Below are 16,728 nucleotides of genomic sequence, written 5' to 3' on the forward strand. Positions count from 1 at the left end.
GAAGGTACTTTAAATTTCAAGCTCATGGGTGTTATTATTTTTGACTCATGATTAAGAAGGGTTTTGAAAATTTTACTTCACAAAAATTTTTTTTCCTACCAATTTTGCTTGCACATAGCATAACTTTCTTTAGGTTGCAAATATAGTATCTGGAGAGGAAATGGTTAATGGCTAGTTTACGATTTGGCAGTAAATATTTGGAGCAATACATGATCTTTTAAAGATTACTGGACCCTTGCTTGGCCTTAACTCCCTCATCAGTTGAAGTGAGAGTAATGGATTTTCTGACCTTTGAGATTAATGTAAAGAACATATGTGTGCCTATATCCTGGATCTGAATAAATAAAATAATAATAATAAATGGCACTTGGAAGAACCTACCATATGGTGTGATCCTGGGTCTGATGCTCTGTCTAATTCTGTTAATTTAAAACTCTTAAAGAACATTAGTGAGTTGGAAGGTAGGGTGAAGTACATATTAATTACATGTACTTCAAATGATTGTACACAAGGAGATGTTACAAATATGAGGGAGAAGAGAAATCATGGGCATGGTTTATTACATAGGTGCCCAGAGAAAGTAAAGGACGTGCTGACTGATGCACATATTGTGTTTGTTGTTCTAGCAAAGATCTTTCTTAACAAGACAGATTCTCCCATTGTTTAAATTGCTCCCTAAATTCTTCCAGGTGCTGGAGTACCATGTCCCGCAGCATCAAAACCACCTTTGATATTACCCCAGTATCCCAAATGTTATATTTCTCAAAGTATATTTTAGGCAGCTGAGAAGGTCTGACTTAATGTAATGTTCAGTTTTAGGTACCAGGGACTTTTGCATGATATCTTTTCTCCCTGGAGGGTTATATTAATTGCAATAGGAACACCAAAGTGGTAACACGTTTAGGATTATTTACTTCTGAATTAAGCACACTAAGGAGCTGTTTAGCTGGTGGGAGCTTCAGAAACATCATTTCAGTTTCTAAAGAAATCAAGTTTTATTCCCAGTCCGTTGCATTTCTTAGCAAACCTTTCTGTAGCCTGAGTCAGCTATTCACCTTCTCAAAGGAACACTAAGTATTAATAACAAAATGTACATATTGCCCAAAGGGACCAACATTTTGTTGACTTCTAGTCTTCTTAATTTTTTTAGATTCACTGACTGTGGCCTACATTTACTATTTCTTTCATATTTTTTGTTGCTGCTACTGTTGTTGAACATCAAAAGAATTTAATAACTCTGACTTGAATACTATTTTATGGTGTCCTGAAATGTTTATTTCAGTACATATACTCACAGTGGTTATAGCTCAGGTTCAAGACTAATATATCATAATGTTATCAAATATTTGTCCTTCATGTTTCTTTCTCTTCTCCAGGTTTTGTTTTAAGTTTGAACTAAAGATACCCGTTAGGACATTTTGCCTAACCTTCTTTTCTTTCCCTCCCCTGAAAGACAAACAGACATGTTCTTTTCTTTTTAATGTTTTACCGCTACTCAATATGTATTGGAAATGAAAGGAAACACTGATGATAAATTAAAGTGCATTTAAATAGATTTTCACACATTCTTATCTGTATTCTTCCTTTCAAGGATAGAAGAGAGTAGATCTTTTGCATTTCTCTTTTCTTTCACTCTTGAGAGTGGCCATGACAAAGCATTCTTTTTTGCCCATTTTCATACATTAAACCAATATTTATTTTATAAATCATTTATTCTATTTATTTGTCAGAATACGAATAATGTGTACTGATTATATATATTATACACATTCCTTTATAATATGAATTTCTGGAAGAATGAAACATGCAAATCAAAAACAACAAAAATAAAATCTCACCCACATTTTTACTACTCTGAGGCACCTACTGCACCAATTTGCATACTTACATAATGTCATCTGCAATTTTTTTTGCATATGTATAATGTTCATAATGTTTTGATCAACTTTGTTATTACCTTTGGAGAACAGTGATATTTGTCCACCAGGGCATGTCTGCTACTGTGAATTTTACATACTCGAGTTTCATTTAAAGGGCAAAATGATCTATCACATCATTATTTACTGGAACATCTCAACCAAGGTTCGTGTCATCAGGATCAGGCTTCTAAGAACTTGAAGCTGCAACAGAGGTTTCCCCTCAGCACTTTTGCCTGGGGGTGGGGGGCAGTCAGAGGGCTAACTGCATGTGGGCATGGGGATGGCTCAACCTTCTCCAGCAAACAAAACATGTGAAAGAAAAGTAACCACTTGACAGACAATGGAAGTTAATAAAATAGTATTTCATTTCGTTGGTATCAAACACTGCACTGAATGGACCATTATGAACAGCTATGCACTCTATAATTTAAAAAATGATATAATATAATCAAGCAGTCTTTGGGAAAAATAATCTTAATTTCCTTAATCTTGTGATTTCTCTTTCAAATATTTCTGGAATTATTATTCTGGAATTAGCTGTTGGCATCCTGTGACACTCAAAATATATTGCGCTATACAAATATTTGAATCAACTACAGAGTTTCATGAATTTAATCTTTATCTTCTGCCTCAAATCTGCCTTTATACGACTAAAACTCTTAGTTTTACTCTCAACAGAATGTCTGCTAGCATTCTCCTGTGTGCACCGTACTGGATGAGATCAGAAGACACCAAATAGAAAACGATGGGTCAGATCCAGTTCACACTTATCTTCTTTCAAGTCTGAATTTTTATGAAAAATTTTTAGAATCAGTTGCTGATATTTACAAATTGGTAGAATGCTCCTAATTATATGGATCCCTTGCTTTTCTTTATAAATCAAGAGATCATTCAAATATAGCAACAAGTGGCTTGGACCAAATAGTTGTTATTCCCTTAATGTGTGACATTCACTTGTCTTCATCCCCACCCTTTCCACGCTTCCCAAACCTGGCTACTTTTACCCATTTATCTCTGCCTTCATTCACATCTGCAACTTCTTTTTTATGTGTTACTCTGGGTCCCTTTCACCATTTAAGCTGTTCATATGCTGATAGTCTAACCACACCATTTAACCAGTTATTTATCTTTCCTTAGACTGATTTCTACATTTGGAACGCTATATTTTGTTGCTGTTTGTTTCAACAAGTCCTCTCCCTGTCTCTTTTCATAGTTACCTCTTGTCATAATGCCACATTCCAGATAAACCATTTACAATTTTCTGAAGTTTCATATGATCTTCCACCTCACAGCCTATGTTGTTTTCTCTTCTCTAACTACCCTTGTTGTTCTCATGCTCCCTAGGATATCACTTAGTCATCCTCCAAGAATCACTACCATTTTCCTGACAGCCTGTCCCTCTAGCAGCAAAGTTAGGGGTCTTGCCCTTGGTCTGCCATTGAAACCTTGGATACAGTTTCATTACAACATTTATCCCATTCCTGACTCTAGATTGCATTTGCTGATTTGTTTATCTACAAAGAGTAGATATAATTATCTAGAAATAATTAGCCCCTACTGTCTTACTTCCTGACTTGTTCCTTGAGGGCAAGGACCATGTATCATGCAGGTCTGGTGTGTTCACACTCCACAATGTGCTCAGCTTATAGTAGGAGCTGAATAAACTCTGACTAACTAAATGAATGATAAGTAAAACATGCACTTAGAGATATAGGCCATTTTATAGTTCTCTAATTGTTTCATTAAATTGTGCTTTATTTGATAACTTTCATTAAACTAACACTTCTAACCTTTGATAGCATAAGGCTTCTTCTATTCTCTTTTTTCCCCTTTCTCCTTCTTTTCTCTCCTCATTTCTACAGGCTGCAGGTGTAAATCAATAACGTAGTTAGACTTAGCAAGCTTGTAGTTTGACTCACCGCATAGCTCAAAACCTAACTAGTTTGCAGTTAGATCTGCCCTGATATTCAACTCATCTCTTTGTTTCTCCCCTCACTAATTGACTTAAAAACTCTGTTTTGTTCCCTTTCTCATGGCTACACATATCTCGCTAATCCATTTAATTAACAAAATCCTAACTGAAAAGGGCAATTTCTCAATCCTCAGGCGCCTAGACATAGGAATACAAATAAAGCCCCAGGCCTCAGTGGTCCAGTCTTAGACCGAGTCCAGAGATAACATTATCTTAAAACAGACCAGACCTCAGGAAGGGATGTCAGTCCTTGGACCTGCCTGACCGACTCCCCCTTTCCTTTGTTCTTCTTGTGTACCATAAAACCTTCTGACTGGTTTAGGAACGGAGAGATGGCTTTTGGACAGGAGTCTGCCATCCTCCCAGAATGCCAACATTCTGAATAAACCTGCCTTTCCCCCCACCAACCATGTATCTAGATTTTTAACTTTTTCAAGCAGCAGGCATCCTGACCTTAGCACCGTCTCACAGTCATACGTACACACACTACTGCTGCTGCTACTACTACAACTACTGCTACTACGACTAGTACCACCACCACCACTGTTACCATCACATAGCAGAGAAATGATCCTTAGTAAGTACCCACCAATTTAGAAGGAGCCAGTCATACAGAAACATAGGTTTAGAATTTGCAATATAAATATCAGGCTTGTTCTATGATACTATGTCTTATATAGTTTATTAAATTTTGTTTTTTTAAAAATTGCTCCAAAAGTAAATAATAAGAAAAATAACTTTACGTGGAGATAGAAAAGGACATTCTAAAGGCTCAAAGACTGCTACTTGGTATAAATTCTGTAGATGTGGCTGTTTTCAGAAAAGAGGTTCGGAACTTTAGATAAACTGTAAAGGACTTGACTACAGAAAACTTCCTCGTGATTCTGTACTCACGTCTGCTGGCAAACATGGGTCATGAATACCCTCATCTGTGTGCCTACTGTGGAGCTGTTTGTCTTTATGGGACTTGGCACAGCTGACAGCTAATGCAGGCATTTAAATGCAAAATCTGGCACTGATGTTTCCCCCCAAATGACATTTCGATTCATAAATTATATGAATATGGGTAACTCTATTCATTTATAAAATAGTGCAGCTATCACTTAGTAATGAAATTCAAAACATCTTTCACTTTATTTAGCCATTTCAAACCCCGTTACATGTGACTATGAAGAGAATAAAAATTGATTAGACAAGGAGTGAAAAGTGGGCAAAAGCATTTCCCGGCATGATGTCCACCTCATGGCAAAATGATAGAACCGTAGCATTTTATTTCACATTGAGGAGATGCTTCTTGCTTAGGTGGCCTGTATCTGATTAAAAGCACCTTTGTAATAGTGTATGCACTTCCATAAAGAGATAAATATGCTCTGTGCCAGGAAAGAGTCTAGTACTAACTGCAAAAAACGATGTTGCCATGGCACGACAGGCTATTCCTGGTTCCGAAGCCTGTGGGATGGTGAGTTTTGAAAAATGTAGTAAGTCAGGTCTCTTAGCTTCTAATTTCTCTGTGTTGTGTCCATGATAAAAATGGAAATTATATAATCTGTACCGGCAGCTAAGACAACAATAACTATAATTTTTCCAGTACCTGCATAACTTAGGGTGTGTAAACGCCCCCTTGTTGAAAGACAGGAGGTACCCATTGACTGTCTTCCTTACCCTTTCATGGGTCTGTGAGACGGGCGCACTCTTTGCTTGTTTTCATAAACTTTTTAGGTTTCTAATTAAGTATTTCGCTGTTCAGGATTTCCCTTTTGAATTTTGGGCAACTAGTCTGGATATGGATCTGCTCTGTTTCAGAAGGAGCAGAGAGAATACACATCCATCTCTCTGGTGGCACTTGGGGAGTGTCATCCTGGCAGGTCATCTGTCTTTAGTGAGCTCGGTCGGGACTCACTCGCTGCTGTATTCATTCACAGATGCTGACTTAGAAGCAGCTCAAATTAGAGATCGATGAAGAATGGCTTGTCAAAGGACAAGGGAAATCTTTCACATTTACTTTTGTGACATGTGGTATTAGGTATGGGAGCCTCACATTCTGAGCAGAAGGCTGCCAATTTCTCACGTGATCTTTATCAAAACGTAGAAAACCAGTGAGTGGCATACAACTAGAGGAATAAGTCTCAGGTGGGCGGTAAGTTACACAGCCAGATGGCCTCAGCTCTCCAAGGCCTGTTCAAAAGTCATGTAATTCTTTATTAATTAATTTCAAATTTTGCCTAACATTTTTATAGACATAAGATTTTCTGCAAGGGAAAAAAAAATCCTCTTTAATGAAAAAGAAAAGTGTATTTGGACATTGTTCATTTTGAAGGAAAATACAATCCTATACTGATGAAACAGAAGAGTAAAAGTTAATATTTGTGTTCAAAATATATTCACAAATTCTTTTCGCACCTCATTTATCACAGCTATTTAAGTCTTATCATTATTTTCCTCTTACTAAGGTCGCATGACTTATTTAGTGGCAGATCGAGCTCCATAGACTATATCTATGTTCTATTTTAAATACAACATGAAGCTTATTGCACAGAAATGCTTCCCTTTTCCTCTTTTGGTTTATTTCTTTTTCTGAATCCTATTTGAGCCTGATATTGTATTTTTAGTCAGCTGGACTCCTTGCTAGTTTTATCCAAGAAAAGGTATTGGTTTGAAATCTTAGGCTGAAAATTCAATAGTTGGAAGTACAAGATTTAATTGACCTTGATCAACACCAGAAAGGTTTATGTTAAATATAGACAAGATTATAAAATAATGGATATCATTAGAAAATGTTTGTGCTTTTTTTTTTTTCTTTCATAGACCCATCCCCAGTTTGATGCTTGTACAATTTCTGAAGCAACTGTCGTGGTTTCATTATGGAAGGACAAAGCAAAATGAATCATATGTCTTTTGTGTCTATATAATTATGTTTATATATATATATACACATAATTATATAGACACATAATTTTATATATATACATAATTTTATATGTATGTATATATGTGTATATATGTATATATGAGTATATATGTGTATACATATGAGTATATATGTGTATGTATATATATATATATATGAGTATATATATATATATATAATTAAATGAACATATTCTTTCTTCTGTTTTGAAAGTATTACCACAGCACAGATGGTCTGCTCTAATCAGTCTGACCTCGTCACAGTGCATGAACAGAATGTGTTCCTTTCATCTCCAGGAGGGTCATTCTGTTTCTGTCTCTTCACCTGTCTTTGTTCCTACAGGGTCCAGCATGCACCCTGTCATCCAAGGAGCCTTCTCTGGGGAGCCCAGTTCTGCCGTTGCTTTAAAATAAGTATAGCACTTAATTACACATTGTTCAGCCCTCTGTACTGTGGCTGTACAACTAGACTGTGATCCCTTACCCCGATGGCAGGGAACCTGTCCTCTGCACCCCACAGCACCAAGTAGAGCTTGAGCTTTCACCAGGAACTCATTGATTAAGAGCCTGCTTTCTGCTACTTTATTTTTATTATTTAATTGAGTGAGATTCTGCAGGACATAAACTACGCCCTTGAAACCAAGGCACCCTTGGGAACTGTATCAACTTAGGGCACTTGAGCCCTATTTATTTACTCTTTCAATATAGTGAGTTAGCAGTACTATCAATCACATAATCTGACAGTCTTTTTAAAAAATACAATGCTTCTTCTGCATCTTTGGCTTGGCTCCTTTTCTGATGACCTTTTGGAAGCAGTGGAGTGGGACCAGGGGAAGAGGAGTACTTGTCATGCTCTGTCAACTTCTAGAACTTGAATTAGAAAAATCAAGGAGAACCAGAATTCCTTTTGTTATTTTTTTAAAAAGGATAAAATAGTATCCTTCCTACAAGTACAAAAAAGCACAGTGTTTCTATTCACTCTTAGAATTGTAGACATGGAATGAGAAGGTGAGTGCTTCCCTTAGGGTGGCGTTTGTCAAGGTAGACCTGTGGTTATATTACTGTTTTCTCTTTTCATTCAGAGGCTATCTGGTTCCAGGGTTTCTGAGATGGCATGGATGAGTGTTTGGGGGCCCATTCAGGGCTAAGCCCCCAGGAGCTCTCAGCCAACGTACATTTCCAATAAAGTATTCTCAATAGAGCCTCCCTAGCCATCAGGTTTTCTGGGAACCTACTTAGGAGGATGGATGTAATAGTGATGAGTTCAAGGTAAGAGTGGGAGGAACAAATTAATCCCAGGACAGAACCACTGCCTAAAGAGCCAACCTAGAGAGGTATAACATTTTTAAATGTATCCAGGTGAATGTTGAAATGGCCATCATTTGAAGGGTATCTGAGCAAATGCAAAATATGTCAAATGTATTTTATACAAGGAACACAAAAAGCTGGGTCCAGCCCAACAGAGAGGGGCTGCTAGGAACTTTATGAAGAAATTAGAATAGTGGTCAGTTTGGTTGGAATAGGCCAGACCCTGGTCTTAACAGATATTTTGAGTGAGAACCTAAGACTTGGGTAGAAGGTTCATTAGGTTGATCAGACATTCATGAAGGGATTTGAAGTCTGAAGCTCTCACAGGTACATATCCTGAAAGCGAAATGTATCCTGAAACTGTTGGGGCATTGGCAGACCAGATACCTGACATTCCTTCCTTGCTGGGGGTGGTAGCTCCCAAGTTACCACCAGACCTGACTCTCATTGCCACGGGGTCCGACACTCAGCACACCCATGTTACTGGTCTTAGACCAGGGCAAGTACTGGTGGAAATTTTCATAAAGGCTCCTGAGAAATCAGGTCAGTTTTGGCTTTAACTTGAAATGGCATCAGGGTGGCCCAAGACTATTGGGCCAAACTTAGTCCTTGGGCCTGCCTTAGAATGAACCCAAACCCTCAGTGTATGAATTAATCGGATGGGTCTTCTGGCTTTCAAGACTACAAGAGCCCTCTCCAGGCAAGAATGGACTCCAGGATTAGCCTCAAGCAAAATGTATTTCTTTGGAATCCATCTAGCATGGAAATAGCCTTCCCTTGGTTGGCAGCCCGTGTGTGGTACCGCATTGCTCAACACAGCACATTCTCTTTAATGTATGACTTCAGAGGGAAGGTAGGGCTAAGCATGGAGGGCTGAGGGTAGAGGTTTCTCAGAAATGCCTACTTCACAAAGCAGTTATTTTTCTCAGCTGAAAAACTTTGAGCCTATTACTTTCATTTTCCTCAAATATCTATCAGGGCTTTGTAACTTAAGGGCAAACAAACTGAAACAGAAAGCCATTTTTAAAGTTAATTTTATATTTGGTGCAGGGTTAGGAACTGTGCTCTGTTCACATACCAGCTATAGACTGTAGCAGAAAAACTGTGCCTACTCTTCCAACACATCACAGTGATATTTGGTTAGAAGGGGATTAAGGATTAGAAAAAGAAAAAAAAAAAGGTAGTTTCTATTTGTAGGTAATTTTCAATGTTCCCTCTCAGAATCTCAATTACTTCTTCTCTCTTATTTTCTTTTCCATGTGTGTCATGGCCTTAAGACTTTTTGGCAACACTGAAGTCCTACATTCTCATCAACAGCCATGGATCATAGTGCCACTCAGTAATATTTTATTGCAGTGTCCTGAGCTGCCCAGTCACCTCATGCTAAATTTAGGTTTCAACAAATAGAACATTTGAGTTGCAGCACTACTAGAAAGCAACTGGAATAAGGATAAGTAGATGCATTGCTTTTATATGGCTGTAAGATATAGTCTTGAGAGTTATTAGTTTTTTGTTTGTTGTTTTTTTAAAAAACAGATATATAAAGATACTGAGTCTTTTTCTGAGCAATCTTGCATAAATTAAATGTATAGCCAGATCTAGTTTCCAGTACCAAAGTCCCAAGTTGAAACAGTTGTCAGCCTCTTAGAACCCGAGACTGTTCACTGTCACACTTCTCGTGTTGTTCGTTAACGATTCATGCAGATGCATCTTGCCTTGTCAATGAGTACCTTGAGGGGAAGAACTAATCAATGTTAGTCTTTCTCAGACTCTTGTAGCACCTGCTCTGGACTTGGGCATACAGTGCAGCGGTCAAGAAATATTTCCTAAAGAGATTTGCCCTTAACGTGAAATTGACGTTTAAAATCAAGATTTATTTTTTTTTAAATATTTTTAAAACATTTACACAATACAACATATGAAAGCTTGCCATGGAATAGAAACTTACAAGGTAAGGCTGCTTTTACCTCTTACACCTAGTCCTCCAATTTTCCTCCTAAGAGGGAGAGGCTTCCTGTGTAACTTTCCGAACATACTGCATTCATTTACACACACATGCAGAAATATATATGTAGATATCAAAGTTAGCAAAGTATGTACACTGTCCTGCACTTGATTCTTTTTTTTTAACCTAAAATGTATCCTGCAGAATTTTCTTTTAACATAGGGGAAGCTAATGCATTCTTTTAAGAGCTGCATAGGATATATTCTATGAATGCACATTTTCCCCAAACTTTTCTATTATAAATTACATAGCAAGAATATCTTTGTATATACGAGTATGTCATTTTGTAAATGCATAAGTATAGCTAAAGGATAAATACCTAGAAATAGAATTGCAGTATGAAGGCATTGACAAATTGCTCTCCACCAAGTTTCTCTCTAACAAACTTACAATGCGTGAGGCGACTCTTTCCTTGACATGCCCTGTGATACCCAAGTGAAGAAAGTGACATTGTTAATAGCAAACGCTTATATAGCACTTAGTCTGCACCAGGCACCAGGCTATGTGCTTTACATATATTATCTCAAATAAGACTCACAACAACCTTGTGAGAGGGGTGCTTTCATTATTTCCAATTTACAGATACAATAAGACATTTTGCCTCAGGTCGCCCAGCTAGTAAACAGCAGATTGACATCTGAGCCCAGGCGGTGTGGCTCCAGGAGTCGGTTCTTGTAACTATGTCCCTAGCCAGTGCTAATCATGACAGTCTTTCTTAAATATGCTGTGTGAGATATAAGAAGCATTTTCTTACGAAATACATATTCAACTGTTGAATAAGGATTGCATCTGACAGTACCGTCGTGACCCTTACCGATACAGTTTTCTATAGCACCCTGAGGTCCTCCTCCTCATTCTGTTAGCTCCTGGTGCACTAACACATTTGCTCATCTCACTCTGTCATTATTTGGCAAAATATCAATGTCCATGTAGATGAATCTTGCATTTCCCTGGTCTATTAGTTCCCCAACCCCCTCTCCGCCCACGACCTTACCCTCCACGCTGCCTCAGCCTTCTCTTTCTACTATCAGAACCAAGACCTAGATCTGCCATCACGAATAACTGCATCTCATTTGTAATGTCCGTTTCCAGTATGCTACCGTGAGACCAACTATTCCAATTTTCCCACTCGCCCCCTCTAGCTCCCCTACTGCACTAGCTCTGTGACCGCACTGGCGTCTGCATTCTATTGATCCTATCGTTTCTGTCATTGTCCAGCCCCACACTGGTGCCCTCTCTTTTTCCTTACACGGTAGCTTGGAGTTCACAGTCCATAGCTACAATCAATCTTACCTAGATTACTGCACAGCCTCCTGACAACTCTCTCTACTCCCTTGCCCCTTTCAGTATATTCTCACAACAGCAGGTGACTCTATTAAAATGTAAGTTAGATTAAGTGCTTGTCACTTTAAAACACTCCAACGTCTTCCCATTTCACTCAGGAAAAGGGTAAAGTATTTTAAGGGTTTATAAGCCATTTTTACAGCCTCTCTGACTATTTCATACGACCCTCCCTCTTCCTCACCCTACTTAAACCACACTGGCTTCCCTGTGCTTCCTCCAACATTCCACACATATTTCCACCCAAAGTCTTTATATTTGCTTTATGCCTTTGCCGGCAAGATTTTTCCTCCAGATAGCTGCATGGCTCCCTCCCTCACGTCCATGTTCCCAAGAAAAATAATGTTGCCAGTATGATAATTCCAGTCACAAGAGTCAAGTGTGCAAATATTAACTTTATTCCTTTTACTACTGAGCTCAGCATAGTATATGTCCCTTCATTAACTAAACTCTTAAACTTTAATCATTTACTGTTAAAATTTTGTGTTAAATTAGGCAGCTCTCATGCTCTTTCCCATGCTCTTCTCCTAAAGATAATATACATTCCTGGTTTTGGAGATGGGAAGTTTACTTAAGAGATCTGACATGGAAATAAGGATACTTTCATTCCAGAGCAGTAGGCTTCGTGGAGATGTATTTTTGCTTGAAATGTGTATGTCCTTCTTAATTGTTTGCAGCTTTGCTTGTAACAACAAAGAACTGGAAACAGCTTTAATAAGACTGGGTCTTATATTAATTTTTGCTCCAAAAGATGCATTAGGGCTTATTTTCAGGGGATGTCTTATTTTTTTCATATACAACAATCTACATTTATTCATTTATTCATGTATAAATTCATGTATAAATAGAAGATAGTGCTTGGCAGATTTATACAATGAAATGCTACGTAGCTGTTAAAAAGTAATAAAATATTATCTGAAAATGTTGATATGAAAAGCTCATCAAACTGAGAAAGAAATATAAATGAAAAAGAGGTATAAATAATGCATACAGCGTGTAATTCCTATATATTTTCTCTACATATAGGTGAATAATAGAGTTCTAGTTAGTATGATGTAAATAAATCAAAATATTTCTTTTATGCCTATGTAAGGAACCACGAAGAGCGTTTACTTTGGGAAAAGAGAGGCTAAGGAGACTTTTAGTTTTCATTGTGGTTCTTTTTGTTACAGTTTTATGATAAAATCATGCCCATATTTTAAAAAATTTTGTATTTAAATTTTAAGTTAGATTAAAATATCAAACTGAGTCATGTAGCACGAACTTATTAGTCATTTAGTGAAAAATAAATCAAACTTAGACTCTTACGGTGAGCTGGGGAAGCAATAAAAGAATACGAAACAATCACTGACCTAATGGAACTTAAAACATGATAGGGGAAATGAGATTCAAACAAACAATGAGAGAAGAAAATAAAGCATATATTTAAGGCTAATGTCTACGAAGTGCGTGATAAATGTTACGTGAATTGAGACAAGGAGAAAAAAGTTGCCAATTATCACTGGGTGAAGAAGATATAATCTGTATTTGGTGTTGAAGAAATGTGACGATTACATTGGGGGGGAAGCAGAGAAGATAATTCAAGCAGGAGGAACATGCATTAGGCAGCTTTAGAGGAACCTCAGGTAAGAAACCAGCAAGGTCAAAATGTTTTAGGAAGGTGCATTAACACCAGCATGAGGACTGATAGAAATGGGTAAATAATGGGAGGAAAATAAGTTTGAAGACTATTATAGAAAGCAAATCCTGAGTATTTCAGTATTTAATCTAAAGAAGAATAAAATTTAGACGGAGAGAAAATGATGAACTCACAATATGCTGGAAAAGAAAAGCACTCTTATATAGAGCCTGATTGAATGTTAGCACTGCAAAATGATATTCAGACAATAAATGTCTTAGAAAAAAATGTTTCTTTTGTCCTTACTTGGGGCACATAGTAATATAATAAGTATTGATATAATAGCATGTCTATCCAAAGAAGAAGAGAAACATAGTTTTATAAAAGTTCTGTCATTATAATTACTGATAAAGACAGATATAAGCATAAATCCACTTAGTAAAATTTAATATAAATTCAAAAACTCAAAAGATAAAATGAAAACAATGCACTAAGAACATTCTAGGTGCAAAATTTAGATATAACAGAAAATAGTAAGAAGGTAGGCAGATGGAATGAGAAAAATAAAATACATGCTAACTCGTTATCTCTAGAAGGAAATAAATGGCAATATGGAACTCTTAATAGAATGTTTCAACATTGACTTCAGACATTGGAAAATAAAGTGTTGTCTCCAAACTATTTCCCCTGGATTGGCCCAACCCTCCAGGATGATGTTAAGAGAAGGGCGTGGAAACCAAGGTCTAGGTTGACAAGTGCAAAACGTAGAACCCAAAGTTTAGGTTGATTAGGTTGTTCTGAACCCCTACACAGAGCACCAGAGACTGAGCATCTGTTTTTGCTCAGCAAACATTTCCTAATACCAAATAAACTTCTTTTTAAGTAGCAATGCCATAGTAACTAGATGAGACACCTTAGATGTGAAACTGAATGATTTATTACTTAACATTGTACCGTATTTCCCGAAACTAAGACCGGGTCTTATATGAAGTTTTGCTCCAAAAGATGCATTAGGGCTTATTTTCAGGGAATGTCTTATTTTTTTCATATACAACAATCTACATTTATTCATTTATTCATGTATAAAAATCTATATTTATTCAAATACAGTGATGTCATCTTCTTCTGGAACATCATCTAACTCTCCAAACCCCGAATTGTGGCTTGAATTTCTTGTGACTCCATTTCCTATAGAACCATTGGACCCAAAATCTCGTGTCCAGCAATCGAGCTCTCCTAAAATAAGCACTTCTTGTCCATATAACCTGCTGGTAGTGCATTGGCAACACAGCTGTCAGTGATTTTATCCCATGAATTCTTCACCCAAGTCATGAGCTCTCGTAGGCTAGGCTTCACAAAGTTTTCACGCTAATTTCTCTCCATTCTATTTTCAATGTAGTCATTGATTTCCATGTGCAAATCGTCCTTGAATGGCTTGTTTATTGCAACATCAAGAGTCTGGAGTTAGGCAGTCATTCCTATGGGAATCATTATTTGATCTATTCTTCTCTCTAACTGTGGTGCCATTGCAAGGGCAGATGCTTGAATCAGCCCTACGCACAACCAAAGCCTTTGCTCTCCTGTCAGCAATCCATTCACAAATGATGTCTTCCAGCTCAGGAAATAAAAGTTGCTGACCTGATCCACACTTGCACTTACTTCTTAGCATTTCCTTCGTCCACCTGTTGACTGAGGTTATTGCACTCTGCTCGCCATTTTCTGACCATTCGGAGATCCACCTTTTTATCTTTGCAGAAAGCCATAAGAGTCTTCCCCGGGACTCCTCCAGGATTCCTTTCTTGTACTCGATGGAATAGCTCTTTCTTTTTGCATTCATCTTGTCTGGGGGTCAAAATATTATTCCCTTTAAATGTACTATTCAATAAAGTGTTAATTGAAGACTTACAAGACAGGAGTGGCAACAAAAATGATGACAGTTAAGAATAATGGCCTACACAAAAGAGATGAAAAATTGCAGGCACCAAAATTCAGAAAACGTTTCTTTATTTCACACAAGTGCATTAAGTACTTCCGTTGCAACACACGATGTATTGAATTATGAAGATTCATATTAGACACAATCACGTCTCTTCATTATTGAGTGCGCACGTCATTCATGCTTTGTGTCTGTACTCTGATTGGTCATTCGGCAGTAAGTCTCGAGTTCATCTGTTTACATAGGCATTTACCTTTCGTCCAAAGGCTCCTGCTTGGGTATTTACAAATACTTAAATATAATTTATATTACCATTTATTTTAAGTATTAATGTCAATAATATTATTTATATTTGATTATATATTAATATTATTATTTTATAATTCAATACATCCATTCTGTGTTGCAACGGACATACTAAATGTGTCCGTCTGGCTGATGATCTTAACTGGGGCTAATTTTTGGGGTAGGGCTTATATTACGAACATCCTGAAAAATCATGCTAGGGATTATTTTCCAGTTAGGTCTTATCTTCGGGGAAATACAGTACTTCAGCCTGGGTCAGAAGGACTAGCAATAAGTGTGCAATGCCCAGAAGGTCTCTCTTATACTTCATTTAACTGGTGTTATATTCTTCCCCTACATTGACACCATTCTTAGTCTCCTCGAACAGAAGAAAATCCTTCCAAACTCTTCCCAGATCTGTCCCTAATGTGAGACTCTCCAGGCTACATGTGGGCCCACCCCTAATTATGGTTCGCTTCATTTGTACATGGTTTTTCTTATTATAATTTATTTTCACAAGGTAGGATCCTATTGGCAGGTCAATACAATGAAGCTTTTACAAGAACTCTTAATGCTGCTTGATCTGATTTCTAATACATTATTGTCTACCCTTTTGTTATTGGCTGAATAAAGTCCCCTCAAAAATGTCTACTTTGTAATCTCTGGAATCTGTAAATACACATAGCAAAGGGACTGTTCACATACGATGAAAGTTTTGAATCTTGAGATGGGGAGATTATCCCTTTGAGCCTAATCTAATAATATAAGTCTTTAAAAGAGGAAAGAGAATCTTTCTCAGTCAGAGTAAGTCTGTGAGATGCAATGGGAGAAGGATTCAACCCACCATTACTGACTTTGAAGATGGAGAAAGGGGACTACAAAATAAGGAATTCAGGTGGCATCTAGAAGCTGACAAAAGCCCTCAGTTAACAGCCTGCAAGGAAACAGAATCTCATTCTTACAACTGTAAGAAACTGAATTCTACCAAGAGTCTGAATAAAGAAGGAAGAAGATTCTATCCCAGAACTTCCAGAAAGAAATGCAGTACTGCCAACACTTGGATCTCAGCTTTTTGAGACCCTAAGAAGAGACCTGAGCCCATTGGACTTCTGACCTACAGAAACTGTGAAACCATAAATTTGAGTTGTGGTAAGCTACAGTTTCCAGTAATTTGTTATGGCAGCAACCGAAAACTAATATACCTTTGCTTAAGAGGATGCAAATCATTCCATGGGTTCTACTTTTCTCTGTTATTATTCACCTTTCCTTCCCCCTCTCAATGTCTAGTTCATAGCACAATTATTCTTCATTTCATATCTAATTCCTCAACTGCTTCTGGCCAACTCTGATGCTTATCCCTGTTTACTATAAACAGATTCTCTTTCTGATCAATATAGCTACTCAATATAGAAATTAAATAATTTTAAATGTAAAAAT

This window comes from Rhinolophus ferrumequinum, chromosome 7 (assembly GCF_004115265.2).
Source record: "Rhinolophus ferrumequinum isolate MPI-CBG mRhiFer1 chromosome 7, mRhiFer1_v1.p, whole genome shotgun sequence".
Lineage (NCBI taxonomy): Eukaryota > Metazoa > Chordata > Mammalia > Chiroptera > Rhinolophidae > Rhinolophus > Rhinolophus ferrumequinum.